Raw genomic sequence first — 19,925 nt, 5'->3', positions numbered from 1 at the left:
GAGACCAGGGGCTTGGATCCTCCAGCCTGTGACTATCCCACAATTTGTTTCCCCATAGGCCACATGTCCTGGGGAGCATTCCATGCCACGCCCTTTTAAATCTTAAGATTAATGTATCTCAGAAGGGCTGAGAGGCAAGTGAGAGGGTGCGCTCATCCCCCAGGGTCAGGCAGCTGTACCTGAGAGCAAGTTTCTGAGGACCAGGGGTCATAAAGGTGCTGGAAGGTCAAAGGGCATTTTTGAGTCAAGAGGGCCACAACCAAGCCCAGATCCCTAAAACAGACTATCCAGGTGCCCTGCACCTGGATATCAGACATCAACGCCAGGGGAGCACTGTCACATCAGTTAAGGTAGACGTGCCTAGACTCCTGGGGAAATCGGCCCACTCAGCCTCCTGCAGCAGGGTCTGGGAAAAACCTCATGCCCGTTTCTCATTGGAGCCCCCCCCCCCCCATTCTATAGAGGCCAGTGTGCACACAGCCAGGTACACGCAAGCGTGCACTCCATGTCCGGGCACCAGCGCGGCCACATGGGCGGGGGGAGGGACTTCCAAGGAGCCTCTGGCCAAGCACCATGTGTTCTGATGACTGTCAACAGTCCTGTTCATTCAGACTCAACACAGGGCCCCTCCCAGACAAAGAAGCTGTCTAATTAACACACTCACCAGTGGGGACCACATGAGGTTTCCTTCCAAACCCAAGAGCAGGGGTTGGCATAGGGATTGGCGGGGGACTGTCGGTGGCCCATGGCTCCCCAATCCGCCTCTCCACACAAAGAAGAATTCCTCAGCTCAGGAGACAGAGGCCCCCTTTCCTGTGTGTCTGCGCCTGCCTCGCCGAAGCCGGCACCTATCCCTCCCTCAGAATCAGCTGGAAAGGAAGCTCGCCCAGGAGGCCTGAGCCAACCTGCTTGCCCAAACCTGGTTCTGACTCGGCTATCCCCTCCTCTGTGCAGCTCTCATCGCAACATGGTCGTCCTGGTCCTCCACCTCCCACAACTGAGCTACTTTGCTCTGGCCACCACGCAGATTCTCACTAAGATACGTACGAATTCTCCTTCCCTCACCCATTTCCCACGCCTCCCCTTTAACACTCTGAATTCAGACAAACCAGGACCAGACTGCTCATTATACCACTCATGTGGGTAAGTCATCCAGCCTTCCTAATGCCCATTTCCTCATCTGTAGTGTGGCAAAGGTACAACTGAGATCGTGGCCTGTGTGAGGATTGAGGTGACAATGCCTGTAGAGCGCATGGCAGGTGCTCAATGAACGGCAATTCTTGAGATGTCTCTGTGACTCCCAGGATCTCTTCGCCCAAATCCTGCCTGCCTCCTCCACAGTGCTTTCTCTGTGTGCTGCTGGCCCTCTCTGGCACACAAAGCCCTTGGCAGCTGACATCTTGGGTCTTACTGGAGGTTCTATGCATATGTGCACACTCCCAAGGGGTAGGAATTACTTAATGTATCATGTGCCTTTATAATGCCCAAAGCACAGCCAGCCTTGGTGGTGGGCAGTGAGCAGATATGGCACTCAGCTGTCCTGTAAAGTGAGGGCAGCAGCAGGTCACGCCGGGGCAGGAAGTGGAAGGGGATCTGGGCCTCTGTTCTTGTATGTGCTCAAAGATGACGCTGGGCAGCAACATGGCCAATCACATCCCATGGCCGAGGATGCAAGGGAGCAATTCCCAGAGGGTCAGCCCCTGGTCTGCAAGCAGGGCAGGGCACCCATCTAAATTGCACCCTCGCCACCTCAGCCTGCCTGGGTTACGCCTGAGTGCTCTGAAGGGACACAGGTCTGGGTCTGAAGGACAGCTCCTCGGCTTACTTGTTTTGTTTCCAACCAAGTGACTTGACCTCACTTTCCTTTGCTGTAGGATAAACTTATCAGAATCTACCGCCTGTGGTTGCTGGAACGATGAAATGGGGAGGGGAAGATGCTGTAAGACATCTGACAGTGCCGACATAAAGTGCCAGATGAACTGTGTGCGCACATACATGCACATATATCCACACTGCTGCCTCCCTCTTGCCAAAGGCCTTTAACCGACTCCATGGTTTGGAATGGAAATGAGACTGCAGGAGACCCTCTCAAGACAGTCCCCACTCCAACCTGTGGAGGCTCCAAACAAACCTCACTTCATTGGGTTCAGATCATCTGCCCTCACAAGGTCACTATGCTACCCACCCTCCAAAGGCATGCTGCATCTCTGCACCTTTGCTCATCATCTCTGGACAGTAAACAAGAGCTCTGGCTTAGCAATCACACAGATCCGGGCTCTGCTGTTAAGGCAGCCTGCCAACAGGGTAACTTTGGGCAAGCACTGAGCCTAGGCTTCCTTGATGATGAAATAAAGGCAATAATCCCTTCACTTAATGAAGATTAAACAAAACAATGCAAGTAAACCACTTAGGACTGTGCCTGGCGCAGATTAAGTACTCAGTGTTATACATGTGTCAAAGAAAGGTCTATTTTTAAATAAGTGGCAACTCTGCCATGCACCTCTGCCTCTCTGGCTGGAAGAAGGCCGAGTCCCAAGCAGAGCACAGAGCAGCTGCTTGGGGAGAATATCCACTTGCCTGGCTTCAGTGGTGGGGAAGACCTCTTTCTTGAACCTGACAGACACAAAATGGGAATCCATAAACAAGCCTCCCACCTTTACTACATGTCCTGCGTGGCACTGTTTTCTCCTCCTGGAAGATGAGAGGTGTCTACTGACACCTGAGGTTCAAGGAACCCTGAGCTCTGGGCAAGGAGAGCATGACCTCATAAGGCCATCTCGGGGAACAAGTCAACCATGAACAGCCACTTCTCCAAGCAGCGTGATTGGTGAGAAGCTGAAATTCAAATGGGACATTAAAAAAGTCATAGCTTTTTTCTAGTTTAGTTACAAAAATAACATCCTGCTCATATACTTCTTCTCCCTACCCCGTTTAGACTAAGATATGTGGGGTGGACAGAGTGGAGGGGTGGTTTCTATAGATGGAGGCCTCATGCGCCCACTGCACCCACCTCCGCTATGTAAAATTCTCAAGAGTGTGACTGCCGACAGGTACCATCTGCTCCCTCCCTATGCCCCAGACCACCATGGGGTTGGCACACATCCATTCCTTTGACAAGCATTTGCAGTGTCAACCCTGGGCCAGGCCCTGTGCTGAGTACATAGTTGTGAGCCAAAATGGACACAGGCTGCACTCTATGGTGCTCCCAGTCTGTTGAGAGGGCCTTGTCAATCAAGCAAATTACTCAACTACAGAAGGAAAAATGGTAAGAGTAACCACCACAGCAGATGCCTCTATACAGCTAACTATGGGCCGGGCACTGTTGTGCACTAACTCCTCTCATCCTCCAGAACTATCTTCTGAGGTCATTGCTATTACTGCCCCATTTTATAGAGGAGGAAACCAAGGGTGTGAGGGATAACGTGACTTGCCCACAGGCAGACACACACCTAGAAAATTCCAGAGCTGGATTTAAAGCCAGGTGCTGAGCTCCAGAGGCCACACTTTGAGGTATTATGCTGTACCTGTCCTCCCTCCCACGCTCAGAAAAGGAGCTGGAGAGAGGGCTCTGTGCGCTGGGGGACAGCTCCTGACCCAGCGGCAGGGGCAGACACAGGGCAGATTCCCTAAGGAGGTGATTCTCCAACTCTGAGCTGAGAGTGAGTTAGTAGTACAAAAATAAGAGACGCTTTTCGGATAATGGGACTAGCAATGTGCAAACAGCAGGTTGGAGAGGAGAGAAGGCAGAGTAAGATGTGCTGGGAGGGAGGTAGAGCCAGCCTCACAGAGCCTTCAATAGGTCATGCTGGTTGCTGCTGCATGGAGATTGGGCTGAAGGGGGCAAGGGTCAGTGTGGGATGACAAGAAAAGAGGGTAAAGCGCTCCGATGAAAACGTGACAGGAGGAAGAGGAACCACACTGGAGATGCCGACTATCACAACTGAGAAATGCCAGCTCAAGGTTTCGATTTGGTTTGGGAGGGAGGGCCCAGAGCTACTGGCTTCTCTGGTTGAAGGGAAAGGCTTAAAAGTGTTGCACTCATCTGGGTTTTATTGTCAAGAGTCATTTTCCAGGGGCGGCAATGACTGGACAGTGGCCATGTCTCCAGAACCTCACCTAGGAGGCTCAATGCATTTACCTGGCTGACAAGGTCTGACTTGATCCCCCATTAGGTACTGGGAAGCAAAAGAGACACAGAATTTACATTCTGATGGGGAGAGGGCAGCTAAAGGTGATTAGCAATAACTGCTAATGGCTAGTTCTTACTATACACACCTAGCAACTCTTTAAAGCCTCCAACCCCGTGATCATGTGAGATATTATCACCGCCATCTTGCGGAGGAGGAAACTGAGGCAAAGGGAGGTTAAGTGACTTAAGGCCACACAGGTGATCAGCACACAGTCACACTCGTTCCACAGTGCCTGAGTGGAGTGCCAGACAGCAGCCTGACAAAGTATAGCCAGCAGAACCAAGTCAGCAAGGGCTCCAGCCCCACCTCAGTCCCTGAGTGCACAGCCTCCGAAAGCTCACAGGCCCTTAAAGGGTGGCCCAGGCTGTGTGTGAGGCAGGCACAACGCCAGTGGGGCCCCTGCTTCTCCCAGCCAGCCCCTGTCCTGCGACAGGAGCTTACACCCAACCCTTGACCTATCTAGGGAGGAAGGAAGGATATGGACTCGTCTGTCTTTGAGAATGTGAACAAAACCACAAAGAGCCTCCCAAACATGCCCCAGCACACTGGCAGCCTGTTAGACTCCTCTCTGGTTGCTAAAATAGCACGGAGTTTGAGTGGGAGAGAGGGAGGGGTGGAAGAAGAGAGAAAGAGGGGCTTGTTGGTTCGTTTGGGATCCACCATCACCACTCCCTGTACTGAGGCCGAGGTCCCATGGTGCACCCGAGAAGGCAAGCTACACAGGGGTCCCAGAGCTGTTTCTGCTTTGTCACTCTGTATGCAGAGGGAGGGTGAGGAGGCCTGGCATCACTGGTCATAAAGTCCTTCCTGTGTCACAGGGACCCCTCCCAGCGGCCAGGATGTGGGGCGGCTGGGTGAATGAATGATGGATATTGTTTGGGAGGTGACCTAAGCAGCCAGGAATGTGGCAGCAGTGGGCTTTAATGAGCCATTCATTGATGACTCCCTCCCCCAACCCAAGGAGGTACACCCTCTCTACTCTGGTGTGGTCACTGAATAAGAACTAAACATCTGAAAGACACAGGTAAGAAGTGGCAGTCCAGTGGGCAGAGGGATGGAGAATGCAAGAAGAATCCTGGTGGGATGTGCCTGACCCAGCCAGAAAGCTTTTCTTCCTTTTTCTTCCCAATGACTTCTTGCTACAAAACACGTTCTCACTGCCGAAGACGGTAGTGTGGAGAGAAATGTCTGGTGGAAGCTGGAATTCCACTAAGCCCAGAATAAAGCAAGTCTCTTGCAAAGTCAGTTTGGGCCTAGAAACGGCCCTCCCCTTCCCCTCACCCCCACCCCCGAGCCTCTAGACTGGGGAGACCAGGAGCTGGCTTTGATTACGGACCAAGGTCAGAGACTGTACTCTGCCTGCCCATCCAGCAGAGGCTCCCATGCAGATTCCGTTGACTCCACGATTGACAAGATTTTAGGAAAACCTGTTTGCTTCCTCGTGCTGCACCCCCTTGCCTTTTGCTGGGCACACCATGAACCTCCTTAGCCGGAGGTCATGGGCCAACAGCTGACCCAGGACCAGCTCCACGACTTTCCCCTAGACCCAGGCTGAATGGAACTGGCCACAGCAAACTCCCTCAGGGTACACAGAGGCAAGACAGGGCTCTCAGGGTGCTGGGAATTTTCAAACCTCATCTATGAAATACCGTGTTGGGTCTGCTGCTCCGCTGGGGTATCAGCTGCTGTGAGGGAGAGGGTGCCGTCCCACCTGAACCCCCACCTTGCCTGCTGTGGCCTCTGACGCTGCCCATGGTTCCTGCTTCCATAGGTCCTCAAGAAGGGTGTCTGGGGCTTGGACACAGGGGAGGGACAGCTATTTATTCCTAGGGTAGGCATCTACCCTTATCACCCATCTGCCAGGCTACTGCCAGGCCTCAGGCAAGGCCTGGCCCCAGTGGGACACCTTTTCAGTTCCTGAAAGTGGAGACTGCTCCCTGGCCTGGGCTTCCTCACCAGCTGTAAAGGTGTTTTCAGGGCCGATGGCTGAGCCTTCTGGAATCTGGGTTACCAGTGGCCCAAGCAAAAAGGCGACTGTCCTGGCGATATCCATAGATCCGTCTCGGGAGTCTGTGAAGTGTCTGGAATGGTTGTGAGATGGTACACGTGAGCGCTTGGTTAAAGGCCCACTGCTGTTACCAGATCCAAAGGAGATAAAAACCAGGGACCAGGTTGAGAGACAGAAAATGAACCAGTCACTAAGACACGGCCACAATTTAGGTGGGTGCAGCAACATAAGACTCAGCCAGCCCCACTAGCAGGGATGATTGAGACTGGTGGTATGCAGCGTGGGGACACAAGAGGCTGCCTGTCCAGGACCCAACTCCATTTCTAGCCAGGGGCAGAGTAGGCATGCTGTGTGTGCCTGCCCCATGACGACATAAGCTAATTTGAAAGCAATTACAGGGAATATGGAATGCTTCTTATGCCCTGGCCTGAAGTTGCCTTATTCGGAGTTTCTCAGCCTACATGAAAAATCTCCAACTTCCCAGTTGGCGGAGAGGTATAAATAATGAGTGGAGTAGTGAGCATTCCAAAGGCCCTGCGTGTCCACCCAGAAAGCAGCCCTTTCCCTGCTGCCCCGTCCAGTAGTCAAAGTTCCTGCGAGGCACCAGAAGGCAAGTATGTCGTTGGCTCAACAGACTGACTTTGGAGGGCAGCCCCCTCCTCGTGAGAAACACTGGTCTAAGACTTTCTGCTTAGCTCTGCAGTGCCGGACTCAGGACTTCATCACTCAGGACGTCCCTCAGATGTCGCCATGCCAGAAGGCCTTTCCTGGCCTTACTGTCTCCATGCCGTCTCTTTACTCTGTTTTGTCTTATCCACTGTACTTCACACTGTCAGAAATGCTTTGTCCATAACCAGCCTCCCTCCCAAGTATAACATAACACGAGAGGGGACCCTGCAGCCTATAGGCTTGAGCCTAAGTCGGTGCACAGTAAATCCTAGAATGAACTGAATAGTGCTGGGGCTTCTCATGTCCAGCCATTTATGACTTCATGGTTTTAAATCTCATTTTGTACTGGAGAGGGTCCCTCCTTAGTGATAAAACTGATGGCTTTCAGGAGTTCACAAAAATAATCCTAGAGCAGCAGCTATTCCAAAAGTAAGCCAGGGAAGACATTGCTCTCGGCTTGCCAGTCCAATGGAAGGAGTCCTCAGCAGCCCTGTTTGCTTAGGCATGAGGCCCCTGGACTTGCTGAGACTCTGGTTCAAGGGCTGGACCTAGACAGTGGGCAGCAGTGGATGGGCCAGAAGAGGGCAGGCCGAGGAGAGTAACGTGACAGTGCTCTAGAGCAAGGGCTCTCAAATCTTAACAAGTGTGGGTTCAACCCCTCTCTTCACCACTTATTGTGTGAGGCCTCAGAAAACAAACTTCACCTAAGCTTCAGTTTCCTCCTCTATAAAATGAGGATAACAGATACCATATGAGTGCTCGACAGGGTAATATGGAGTAGCACTCACTGCGCACACCGCCAGGCGGAGAGGGAGTGATCAGCAGATACTCATTACTACCTCATTCCTGTTCCAGAAAGTGACATCCTTGGTATCAGCACTGCAGCTGGTAAAGCCAGACGCCTCTAGGGTCTGACAAGTTGCTGGCTGCACCCTGGTGGCTGGCACAAAGCAATCTTCCCCTAAACCTCCCCTCCCTCAACCTGGCCACCTGACTACAAAATAAGTGGAAGAATACCATTATCGACCATCTTCTTGCTTCCAGAGAGACTTCCAATCCAGTGTTCTCACTCCTGGCTGTACATGAGAACTACCCAGGAGCTTTTCTGGTTTTTCTCTTTTTTGAGATAATGAATATTTTTTTAAACCCCTCAGCTTTCAAACAATTTGTATGCAGTGACAGGTAACTGATACAACACAGAGACAGAGTTGCTGGGTCACAGGTGTATGTGTACTCTTTTTAATCAAGTGCAACAATTTGAAAAATCATTATTTTATACTTTTAATTCACATACCATAAAATTCGCCCCCTTTAAACTATAAAAATCAGTGAGTGTTAGTACATTCATGAAGTTGTACAACTATCACCACCATCCAGTTCCTAACCATTTCCATCACCCCAAAACTGTGAGTGAGCACTCTCTCCTTCCCTTTCCCTTTCCCTTTCCCCTCACCCCATGGAAACCACCAATTTACTGTCTCTATGCATTTACCTATTCTGGACATTTCATATAAATAGAATCGTATACTATGTGGCCTTTATGACTGGCTTCTTTCATTCAGCATGTACTCAAGTTTCGTCTATATTATATAGCATGTGTCAATAATTCCTTTTTGTCTGACTATTCCACTGTATAAATGTACCACATTTTATCCATTCACAAGTTGATGGACATTTGAATTATTCTGCCTATGCTATTATATGCTTCTGCTATTATGAATAATGCTGTTACTAACATTCATATACAAGTTTTTGTGTGGGTATGTTTCTAGTTCTCTTGGTTATATGCCTCTGTGTGTGACTGCAGGATCATATGGTAACTGTTTAATCAGGAGGTCTAATTTAACTTTTTCTTTGGTAGCTTGTTTTTGGTGTCCTATCTAATAAACCATTGCCTAATCCATGATCGTAAAGATTTATGACTATGTTTTCTTCTAAATTTTATAGTTTTAGCCCTTATATTTAGGTCTTTGATCCAGCTAGAGTTAACTCTTCTGTATATGGTATGAACTAGGGGTTCAACTCCATTCTTCCATGTGAAAATCCGGTTCTCTGAGCACCCAGGAGGAAGAGCCTGCCCTCTCCATAGTCTATAGGGAGATAAGCATCTGAACTAAGGTAGGTGGAGCCCACAGGGTAGAGGTAGGAGGCAGTGCTCTGCTCTCAAAGGAGAGCTTTTCAGCAGGAAGGAGATGGGTGAGGCCTACCTTGAAATAACTACCTTTAAAAGAGAAAACTTCTACTCCCAAAAGGCAGTTTTTAAATTAGGGCAGCAGCAAAGGCTGGGGACCTGCCCTCCGCCTCCTCTGGCCCCATCTGGCATTTTGCTGTGAAATGATCGGGCACAGGGGGCCCTTCACCTGGAGAACAAGGCGTCTGAGCTACAAAAACTCCATTTACTTTCAATGGCTTACAGCTCAGCTCAGGTTTCGGGGTGGGGAGATTAAAGATCGTCTAGTTTAAACTTTGATCCTTCAAAAGGATGGCCAAGTGAGCTAATTCTGGCCTTGAGACTGTGTGGCTTGGAATCCTAACAAGTACCTCAGAGGTCCAGTCTTTCGAATTAACGTTTCAGCCTGGACAAATCTGCCCATGGACTTGCTCATCCAGATAACAGGCATTTGGCATTTGGGGAGGCAAAAGTCAGAGGGAGGGCACTGATGGGACTCAAGTGTTGCTGAGCAAGTGCTACTTCTGCCCTGAGTCACCAGGGCCACCCTAGGAACTCCCCAACAAAACTGATAGGTGCAAAGAATGCTATAGGCGAGGGGCATCTGGAGGCAGGGCAAACACCCCCATTGCTCCCTCTGTTCACTTTCTGGTAGACAGCTTGTTTTCTGCTGGAATTCACAAGATCTATAAACTGGGCCTTGTTGGCAGAAGGGCAATTATGCCAGGCGAGGAATGAGCTCTAACAGCTGGTGCAGGCTTCGCCTTTGACAACTTGAAGCTCCTTCTTGGTTGTCTTTTTCCTTTTTCCTGTTCTGGGATGTTCTGACTCAACGGTCTGCTGGTCAGGTCAGAGGCTGCCTCTTGCTCCAGTGAAAGCAGGGAAGGGGTGTCTTGGGGGTGGGCACCATAGCTAGGGCACAGCAGGTTGGTCTAAAAAATCTGTGCTCTTGACACACTGGGGGAAACCAGAGCCTGGGGCAGCACTCAGAGACATGCCCTTATTTCACATATACTCTGGCCCACTGGCTTCCCACTCTCAGAGCCTAGTGTAAGATAATCCCTTTGAGAAGCAGGGTGAGTTTGGAGGCTGAGAGAATATAGAGCATTATCTGTTGCATGATCATTCCTCTCATCTGAGTGGATGAGCATGGCAGGGGGCCCGCGGAGGTATTGAGTGCTTGTCAGCCTGCCTGCCTGCCTTTGCTGCAGCTCAGCCCAGCTTTTCTTTGGGGCTGGCAGCAAGCAGGGACTCAGTGAGTACTGGATGAGGGAGTGGATGAACCCATCAGTCAATCTAGGCGGTGCCTCAGACCAGAAATTTCTGACTTGGAGTCTGGAATTTGCTAAGAGGTAACTCTGGTGGTGTTCAGAATTATCCACTCTTGCCCTCAGCCTTGTGTAAGCAGTCACTGGCTCTACTTCCTGGCATGGCACTAGGATGCTGTGGGGGGCAGTTTCTGTGGGTTAAGAAATCATTCTGGATTTAGGGACTCTTTTTCTTTGTCATATGCACTCCATCATAGACACTTGGGTACATGAGATGGATAATATTAACAGTGTATTGGGAGGATTTTAAAAAAGAAAACCCAAAATAAGGTTCTATAGCTAAAGGATAATTATAGGATTGGGAGGAACCAGTAAAGAGAGACTGAAACCTGACTCATAATTGCTCCATTAAAAATGGTGAAACCGTTTGCCCTGGCAGAGTGACAGGGCTAGACTCTCACCCTGGCTCGCCCCACCTACAGGCCTTCCTGGGCTGGTACTAAAGCCTGGCCAAACCACACAGCAGTCATAAGGGTTGGCTGTCTCCAAAAGCAGTGTGATGTCAGAGGAGAAGGGGGCCCCCGCCACTTTCAGGGGCAGATCTGACTCCTGGCCCTGTAGCGACCAAGGAGTGGCTGGCTTTGTGTATGGGTGGGGGCGCTGTAATAGGGTGCCATCATGGAGCTGGGGCTGTTTTCCAGGGAGGGACCCAGTATCAGCTCAATGCCCCATTAAGGCTCCCGAGGGACTGAGCCTTAAATGAAGACAGCAAGAGGTGCTTTTATAACTGGGTGGGGTGGGCTTACTCTAATATACCTACATAAATGACTCACATTTATTGAGCACTTTCTGTGTACCAGGATCTGGCCTGAGTGTTCTACATTTTATAGATAAGGCTCCAAATGCTTATGTGATCTGTCCATCGTCACACAGCTGGTAGGTGTCAGAGCCGGACCCACCTCATCCCCTAACTAATCCCAAATCTGGCCAAGGCTGCTTTCCATTTCTATTTCTTATCTTGTCAGGCCCCATGTGAGGTACCTCACAGTTTCTCTCATTTGATCCAGTCTAAGGAAGACACAAAACCTAGTGCCATCCAGGAGGCCCTGGGCCAATTCCTTCTGCCACAAACGCAGCAGGCCAAGGGCTAGGCTTCAGGGTGAGTCATGGGAGAGGGGAGGGCAAATCAGGTGACCTGCGAGAATCAGAGCTATGCTGAGGTGGCCTGGTTACTTTGACATTCCTGTGATTCTGCCAAGGTAAAAAGTAACCTGAGGAGTTTGCCTTATATGGGCACAATGACAGATTTCGACACGACAACGTGTTAACTGACCCTGTATCAAATCCCTTCCCAGACTGTATAGAAGATAAAGCTTCTCTGAAAGTATAGGAAACAATTTATGACAGGCTATCATTGGTGACTCATAAAACAAAGGTGCAGCCCAACCGCCAATGTGTGCCTATAGTGAAGAGGTGGGGGGAGGCTGGTGGCTCCCAGGCCAAGACCTGAAGGACATCAATTTCAGGCTGGAGCTGAACAGCAAGTGCTGTCTGGGTTCAGAGAGCCCAACCACCTGCTTTCTCTCTGAAAGAAGAGAGGCAGGGGCAGCACTGGGAGGCACAGCCTTTCAGGCCAGCAGGAGACCAGATGGTTAGGTCTGAGTGCCCTGCACTGCATGAGAACCAAAGAACTTGACTGGACCTCACAGGATTCCAGAGTCTTCCCAGCCTGGGCCCAAAATGCTGGCATTAGACACCCTCTCCCAGGTAGCCCCCAGTCCCTCAAAAGGAGAGACTCATGGCTCTGAGCCTCTCCCAAACTTCATTTGTTCATTCCAATTTTAAAATGTACTGGGTATCTACCACATGCCACGTACTATTCTGAACACTGGAATTAAACATCCCTGCCCTCAGGAAGCTTACATTCTAGTGGGGGAGAATATGCATAGTAAAAGAGGATATTAGACAGTGATGGTACAACAAAACAGGGCAATGTAGCAAAGACTAACTGGAGGAGGGGAACAGCTGGGGAGAGGGAATCAAGTCCAGCAAGTCGAGGAAGATCTCTCTATGTAGGTGACATCTGAGCCTGAACAAATAGAAAGAGCTCACCAACTGACAAGCAGAAGGAAGCTCACTCCACGGGGCGTGGCTGGAGCAGGGGCTGTTCACACTGCACCTCACAGGCTCGGGGAGAGTCTCATTCTAAGACAAATGAGAAGCCTCTGGAGGGCCTCGCTGGAGGAGGACCATGACCAGGTTTGCAATGTGGGATGACATCCCTGGAGCAATGAAGATGGTGAGAACTCTCAAGGCAGAACCGCTAGGACTTACTGTTCTCTGTCAAAGTACCCCTCCCCGCAACACACAGAAGCAAAAGGCCCCACAGCATGAAGCTGCATCCAACGTGCAGACCTCGGATCCCACCCCTACCACCTTCCTCAGAAACTCACAAGGCCTGAGGCGGAACAATGGACTTCACAAAAGACGCTCCAAAGGCAACAGCAGTAGAACACTTCCTCCAGCAGAGAAGTGGAAGGTGTACCAAGGAGTAATTTTCGAATACCGTTCCCAAAAGAGCTCTGCCTTGAGGGGTATCAGGTATGAGGGTAGGTGCCCTCTATTCAAATTTAACCTCAGCAGATCTTTATCAATTTTACAAATATGGCAGATCCGCATGAGAATCAATCTGAAGACCTGTGCTGCTGAAAAATACCACTGCTTTAAATCTTTAAATCTTAAATCCTCCACGCTAAATTGATTCTGAATGGCTTTGGCCTCTTCCGTGGAAGTCCCTACATCCCACCCAATCAAGAGGGACACGGCTCTGTTAGGCCGAGCTGTGGAAGGAGAAAGAGGAGCTTCTGGTTCCACTGCCATGAGACTGTCTCTCTCTGTCCCTCTCCTTCCCAAGTCAAGCCTTTGATCCTCTCTGCTCTGTGGGTGGCGGGAGGCTGGAGGAAGGCAGATACCACATGTGCTGCTGTTCCAGTCTGAGATGGCTGAGGCCTGCTCCCTCTGTAAGGTAGAGCAATAAACAAAGGGGAAGGTAAGGTGGCCTGTGTCTTCAAGGTCCCCAGTGTCTGGCCTCCTGCCTATGGATGGAATGTGACAGGGAGAACCAGGGAAAGGCAACCTGAATTCATGGTAGAATTGCCCAAAGTAAGCAGCTATTTTCCCCTGCGGGAGGCAAAGCCCTACTATGAGTTTCTAACCTCCACAGTATCCTCTCCTCTTGGACTAGAAAACAAAGAAAAGAGAACTAAAGGCAGAGAGAATGAGAAAACCTCCATTTATTTAACTAAATATCTAAGGTGAAACTGGCCTTCAGGTACCTAGCTTTCTAGGGAACAGAACTTCAGGACAAGTAAAGAGAATCACAACCAAGGGTCTGGGGAGACCCACAGCACCTGTCACTCTTACCCTGGAGGGGTGCGTGGTCCAGCTGGAGAGGTATTCTTATGAGCCAGTCCCTACAGGACAGTGTGATCTGAGGACAGCAGTGGTCAGATGGCACCCGATCTGGGCTGTGAAAGAGGAGAGCTATTCTGATAGGTGGTGACCTGGGAAGAAGGTCGTTCCACATAGTGGGAACACCAAGAGCAAACTCCACAAATACGCAGGAGATGGTGTCGTTTGGCATCAGATGGCAGAGGGGCTGAAGAACTTAAGACTTGTTCTCTGGGTAGTGGGGGATGCGACAGTTTCTCAGAGTGACCTGGTTAGACATGAGTCTTGGAGAGATAGTGTTCATCATGGAGCCACTGAGATGAACTAGGAGACTGGGAGGCCACTGTGGGAGACCTGAACACAGATGGTGTAACAGGGATGATGACGACGATGGCCGTGGGAGCCAACATCAGCACACTTCTACTGTGCCAGGCAGGCGTGGTGCAAAAGGCATGCACATGCTGAAGTCTCACCACAGGCCTTGGAGGCAGACTTTATCCCCACAGAGTGGTTAAGGCATTTCCCTGAAGTCACACAGCTCAAGGTAGTGAAAGGTGGCATTGTAGTTTACACCCAGGCCATCTGACTTCTGAGAATCTGCTATATGGTAGAGAGACTTTTGAGAAAAAGAAATTCTCTCATTAAAAGGTGAGGACTCAAAAGATGATTTCAAGGTTTTGGACTTGGATGACTTATGGATGGGGCAAGGTCAAACCTAGGTATGGGGAACTCAGAGAGGAACTGAGGAGCGTGGTCTGGGACATGCTGGACGTGTGTTATGTGCTGCCCAACCAGCTGGTGTTCAGAAACTGAAGTCTAAATCTCAGCAAAAAGGTCACTTATTCACACGTGGCTTCATTCAGTCACTCCTGCAGACAGTTCCTGAACTGTTCCTATGGTTGGACATGGTGCTGTTGCTGGGGAAGCAGGGAGAAATAAGACAAGGTTCCGCATGAAGGACCTCCCAGTCTAACAGGGGACAGGAACATGTTAGTAAAAGCCACTGCTCTAGAGAGTGAAAAGTATGTTGGGACTAGAGATACAGGAGCCATCCACAGAGATGGGAGACTTATGGCCAGGGGAAGATGGGCAGATAAAATCCTCTAAAGAAAAGGATATGTGAAATCCCCACATTTAAGAGGCAGGGAGAGGAAAAGAATTCAGAAAAGGGGATGATAAGGAAGAGTAGGAGAACCAGAGAGAAGGTAATGTTAAGTAAGGCTAAGGGAGGCATTTTGGTTTTTTTCCCTGAGACATGGTCAGAAGCATCAAATATAAGAGTATGTGGTTATATCAAAATATACATGTATATCTATTAGAGAAACATACTGAAGCATTTATGCATGATATCTGGGGTTGTCTTTAAAATAGCCTGGGGGGCATTGTGTTGGGAGAAGCTGATGAAGCAAGTTTAGCAAAATGTTGATAATCGCCGATGCTGGGTGATGGCTGAATAAGGATTCTCCCTCCTTTCGCCTATGTTCATAAATGTGTGTGTGTGGTTTTTTGAAAGAATCATCCATTGCAGAGAGGTTGAGGAGAGGCCAGGGACCACCAGCTGTATCTTCAACACCTAATGCAGCACCCAGTATGTGCCAAGTATGTTCTGACTAGGCAGTGCTGTGCACACCCTTGGGGATGAAAGTCTCTAAAGATTTTTGAGAGAGCAGATTCAGGGGAGCTGTGGGAGCTAAGAAGCATGTGGGAAGTGAGGAAATGGAATCGCTGAGCAGCAAGTCCAATATCCAAGCACATTTCTTTTCCCCAGGATAGAGTCCAGCTTGTGGACTATCCAGCCTCATTCTATTTTCCTACAAGAGACAGACTTGACTGCTCCCATTCCTCCCCCAGCTTTAGATTCCCACTAAGCTTCTGTGTCCCTCATCTCATTATCCAGTAAAGGCTGCTGAGGCAAATGGGCCGTTTTCAAAGGCATATAGAAGCACACCTTACTATGGACAAGTGAACAAACCACTCTTTCTCGCTCTTCCCCACTCCTGCTGAACAACGTTGCATTTAAAAGGAGAAACAGTCTCAGGTTTTGTCTCCTGAACAGAGAGAAGGTCCCAGGGGCACGGACTCGGAACACAGAGTGGGGGCTGATTCCCCCAGCACTGCTCCAGCTGATAGTTAAGGCGTGGAGGGACACGGCAGACAAAGCCCAAGGCCAAGCCCAACAGCAGAGACAGGGCGGCAGTGTCATTTTGGGTCCCATGGCCTGGAGAGCCAAAGGAACTATCGAATTCTGCTCAGCCATACCACATGGCCTCTACTCTATATTTTCCACGGTACTGACTTCTCTGCCAATGCCCCATAAATAACAATGGCCACCGAAGACAGCCCGGACGGCACCTCCTTTCCTGGTATGACACACCTCAGGCTCAGCCCAGGGCAGGGAGAGGGGGCTGCCCCAGAACTCAGCACAACGGTGAGCTGCAATGCAGGAAGGTGGCCAGCCGGCTAAACCACAGGGCTGTTTCTATGTTTTTAGCTACCCCTAGAAACAAAACACTTTATTGTCTCTTACTATATGAGTTAATTTAACCTATAGGTAGCAATTTCTGTATAAAAGGAAAAAGTTTTTTTAAAAAAAGGTCTTCCTGCTTTTAGCCACATGTATCATTTAGAGGGCAGGTACCTCCTCATCTCAATTACCGCTATGTGCCTGCTGCCTAGCTAGACCTGTGCCTGGCACACCTAGCCTGGTAAATATTTGTACAAAACAGGAGGAATTCTGTTCTAACGATGACTCTCCCACCTCTCCAGGTGCCAGTGATGTCTCCCCTTTTTTCCCCATTCTAAAGGTATCCTATTTGTGTCCCGCAAATGGCAGGCACTGATACTCTGAGGACTGCTGGCTGCCTTGAGGTGTCCCATGGGAGTACTTCTTATGCCCCTCCAGTGCACAGAGCCAGCTTTTAGATGTGACTCAACTGGCCTGAAGAGCTGACCTGGGCCTGAAAAGTGACAGCACGCTCTTTTTCACAGGAGGAACTGTCAGTGATCAATCTCTGCCCCTAATGCCAAACAGAGGCACTGTCCTACGGGAGGCACTCAAATAAGTGGATGGACAGATGCATGGCAGGTCCGTTCCATCTGCCTGATCCGCTGGCTAAGGATCTGCTCATTCGATAAAATATCTGCCAGACACTGTCCCACATGCTAGGGACACAGCAAGGGAAGAAACAGATTCAGTCTCTGCTCTCGTGGCTCTCGCAGTCTCATGGGGGAGGGAGGATGGAGAGAGCAAAGCATGGCTAGAGGTAAAAGGAGAGGGAACAGGCATGCTATTGGGAGGAGTGGAACCTAAGCTGGAGGGGTCATGCCCGACTTCCCTACAAATGGGAGTATAACCTCAGAACTAGAGTATGAGAAGCTGGGTGAGGATTTAGAAAAGAAAGAGAGATCCGCAGGTAGAAAAGAGCAAGGAGGCAGGAGGCGGGCGGAGTGCTGGCATTCAGTGAGTGATAGGATGGAAGGAGGAGAGGAAGCTGGAGAGGAGAGAACAGACCTTGGAGGGCCCAGTGAACTTATGAGTTGATCCTGAGGGCAAGGGATCTCAATCAAGAGTTTAAGCAGGACATTATTCAACTCCTGTGTGGAGACTGGACTGGAGGCATCCAGGAATGGCTGCTCAAACTTCAGCGTCAGCACCTGGGCCACAGTGGTTTCCCACGGGTGCCTCAGGAGCTGGAACACCTGGTTTTGGACAATGAGGCTGCTTCAGGAGAGCTGGGGGGACCTCAGGGCTTCCTGTGATGAAAAGCTACATCTCAGACCTTTCCGGAACTGTTTGTGGTGAAGAACAGAAAGGCTGCCCTGTTTACCTTCCACATCCGGCCCCTGAGGCCCTGCACGGGTGGAAGGCTTCCCAGAGGGAAGGGCACACGTGTGTGGCATTCTGCGGGGCACATAAAGCCTCCTCAGAGGCTACACGGGGCCCACTGGCCTCCAGCAGCAAAGCCTCCAACCTGCTCGCAGGACACTGAACAAGGCACTACCCTCTCCTGGATTAGCTTTCTGGCCCAGCAGCACCCAGTCTGCTCCCAAATCACAGGGGCTCCATCCACTACCCTTTATCTGGGACAATCACGATAAGTAAGAGATTGCTACCTTTAAGAATCTTGCTTCCAGGACCCTTTAAATGCTTAATTGCCTATGTAACTAGTCACTGAACTTGCTAGAACTCAGTGTCAATATTCAAAAACCAGCTGGCCTCGAAGTTAGACATCAGAAGACAGCTCTAATGCTTAGTTCTTTGGCTATGTTTCCTTGTTGAAGAAAGTTTCCTCAACACTCACCCCCCAATCAATTACTCCCATTGGGACCCCAGATCCCGATCCCACAGGACCTCATAAGACTCCATCCCAAACCACCACCTCAGCAGACAGAGTAATATTTAAAAGAGCCACCATTTACTGATCTTTACAATGTGCCAGAGAAGTCCACTCTGTCACTTTGCTGAGTCCTGACAACCTCGACATAGATACATTATTGACCCTGTTTTGTTGATGAGGAGATGGAGGCTTTCTCGCCCAAGGTCCCTCAGGCAGTTAATTACTGGACCAGGATCAGCACCTGACCCTCTCTGGCTTCATGGTCTGTGTTCGTGAGAAGCCAAGTCTATAGCCTCCAATGCAGGAGAAAACCAGAGCACACGTGTGGGCCCAGCTGCACCCTCTGCTCGGCCTGGCCACGCACCTCGGGAGCCCAGGCCCTGCTCTCTCTCCCTCTGCACTACGAGGCCTCTCAGCCCGGCGACAGACCTGGGCCTATCCAGCTGACCTTTCAACAGGAAACACTCTGATAATGGCTGAAACCTCGGTCCAACACCTCATCAGTCAGAGTGTACACAACAGCAGGGTGGACTTGAGCCCTCCTGATAGTCGGAGGCCTCCTCTGTCGGCCACAGAAAACGCGCTTGAGATGTTCACAAAGATCCTCCCTCTTGAGAGAATTCTAGGCTTATTAAAAAGCAACAAAGTCGAAAAGGCAACACCCAAGCCAGATTGGCTTACTCTCACCACATGCTTTTCAGACCAGGATTCATTCTTTGGCTGGTTTCAGACCTTCAATTTCAAAAATATCTAGTTTGTGCTTGTCTACAAAGGAATGTAGCTGGGTACCTCCCACCAGCAACATAGAAACAACTCCCACTGCCATCACCTGTTCTTTGAGAGGAAGCCATATATAGGCAGGCTGCACCCAGGTTTGGCTAGAGAGCCAAGTCAACTCCCCAACTTCACACCACTGTTTAGACAGGTTCCCTCAGAGGTGTCCCTCGGTCAAAGGCATGCTAATCTGAGATGCTGAGGGGAAGGTGAAAGACCATGGACTGGCCTGACTCCAGGCTACTGAAGTATAGATACCAACACCTCTGTCCTTTCACCACACCCCATCCTCCAGGACCTGAATCGTAGGTGCTTTGATGCTCTCCCATGCCTGAAGTCCAAGGACCACTGAGAGCCCCGGAGTCTCACTACTGGGGGTCTGAAGTGAGAGGGAAGAGAACGAATCACTCAGCCCTGACATGGGAGAAATAAGCTAAAAGGAGAAGAGTACGGTTTGATATTTGGTTGTTGTTTATTGGCTGACTTTGAGTAAGTCAAGTAACTTCTCTGAATTTGTTTCCTCATCTCTAAGGTTGGGAAAACAACACAAGGCTGATGTAGGGATAAGCTGAAGGAACAAATGGGAAGTGCTACGTGCTTTATGAGCTGTCACGGGGTCTATCCCAGCATCAAAAAAGGGCACGCTTCCCTAGCGCTCCACTTGACAGGGAGCTCCATGAGGGCAAGGGTGGTTGTTTTCTTCCCAGCTGTATACTCAGCGCCTAAAACAGTAACTGGCATGAAATAAATATTAGTGGAACCCGTGCTTCCTTGTTGCATTTAGAATAAAATCCACGATCCTCGCTGGAGGCACATTTAAGAGGTCACCTTCCTGACCACATCTCAAATCACCCACCCCTTTCGGCCCCAACTTCTATTTCTCTCCTCCCACACCCCTCAGGTCTCCTGCCTGGGACACTCTTCCTTCAGCTTAGCTCCTGCTCACCCTCCAGGTCTCATCTCAGAAAGGGCTCCTCTAATAGCTCTTGCCCAATCTATGGCAAGTTCCCCACTCTACCTTCTTAAAGTGCTCTGCTCTTTTCCTATGTAACAATGATC

General features: G+C 50.1%; 1 protein-coding gene across 1 annotated transcript in view; it reads right to left on the bottom strand.

Moving 5' to 3' along the window:
• Positions 1-19,925, bottom strand: part of ACTN4 (actinin alpha 4) — a 66,886-nt gene that overhangs the window by 27,642 nt on the left and 19,319 nt on the right. The window lies entirely within an intron of this gene.

This window comes from Rousettus aegyptiacus, unplaced genomic scaffold, assembly GCF_014176215.1.
Source record: "Rousettus aegyptiacus isolate mRouAeg1 unplaced genomic scaffold, mRouAeg1.p scaffold_m13_p_14, whole genome shotgun sequence".
NCBI classification, from domain to species: domain Eukaryota; kingdom Metazoa; phylum Chordata; class Mammalia; order Chiroptera; family Pteropodidae; genus Rousettus; species Rousettus aegyptiacus.
Note: the sequence above shows the minus strand (reverse complement) of the source record. Positions and strands in the feature narration are given on the sequence as shown.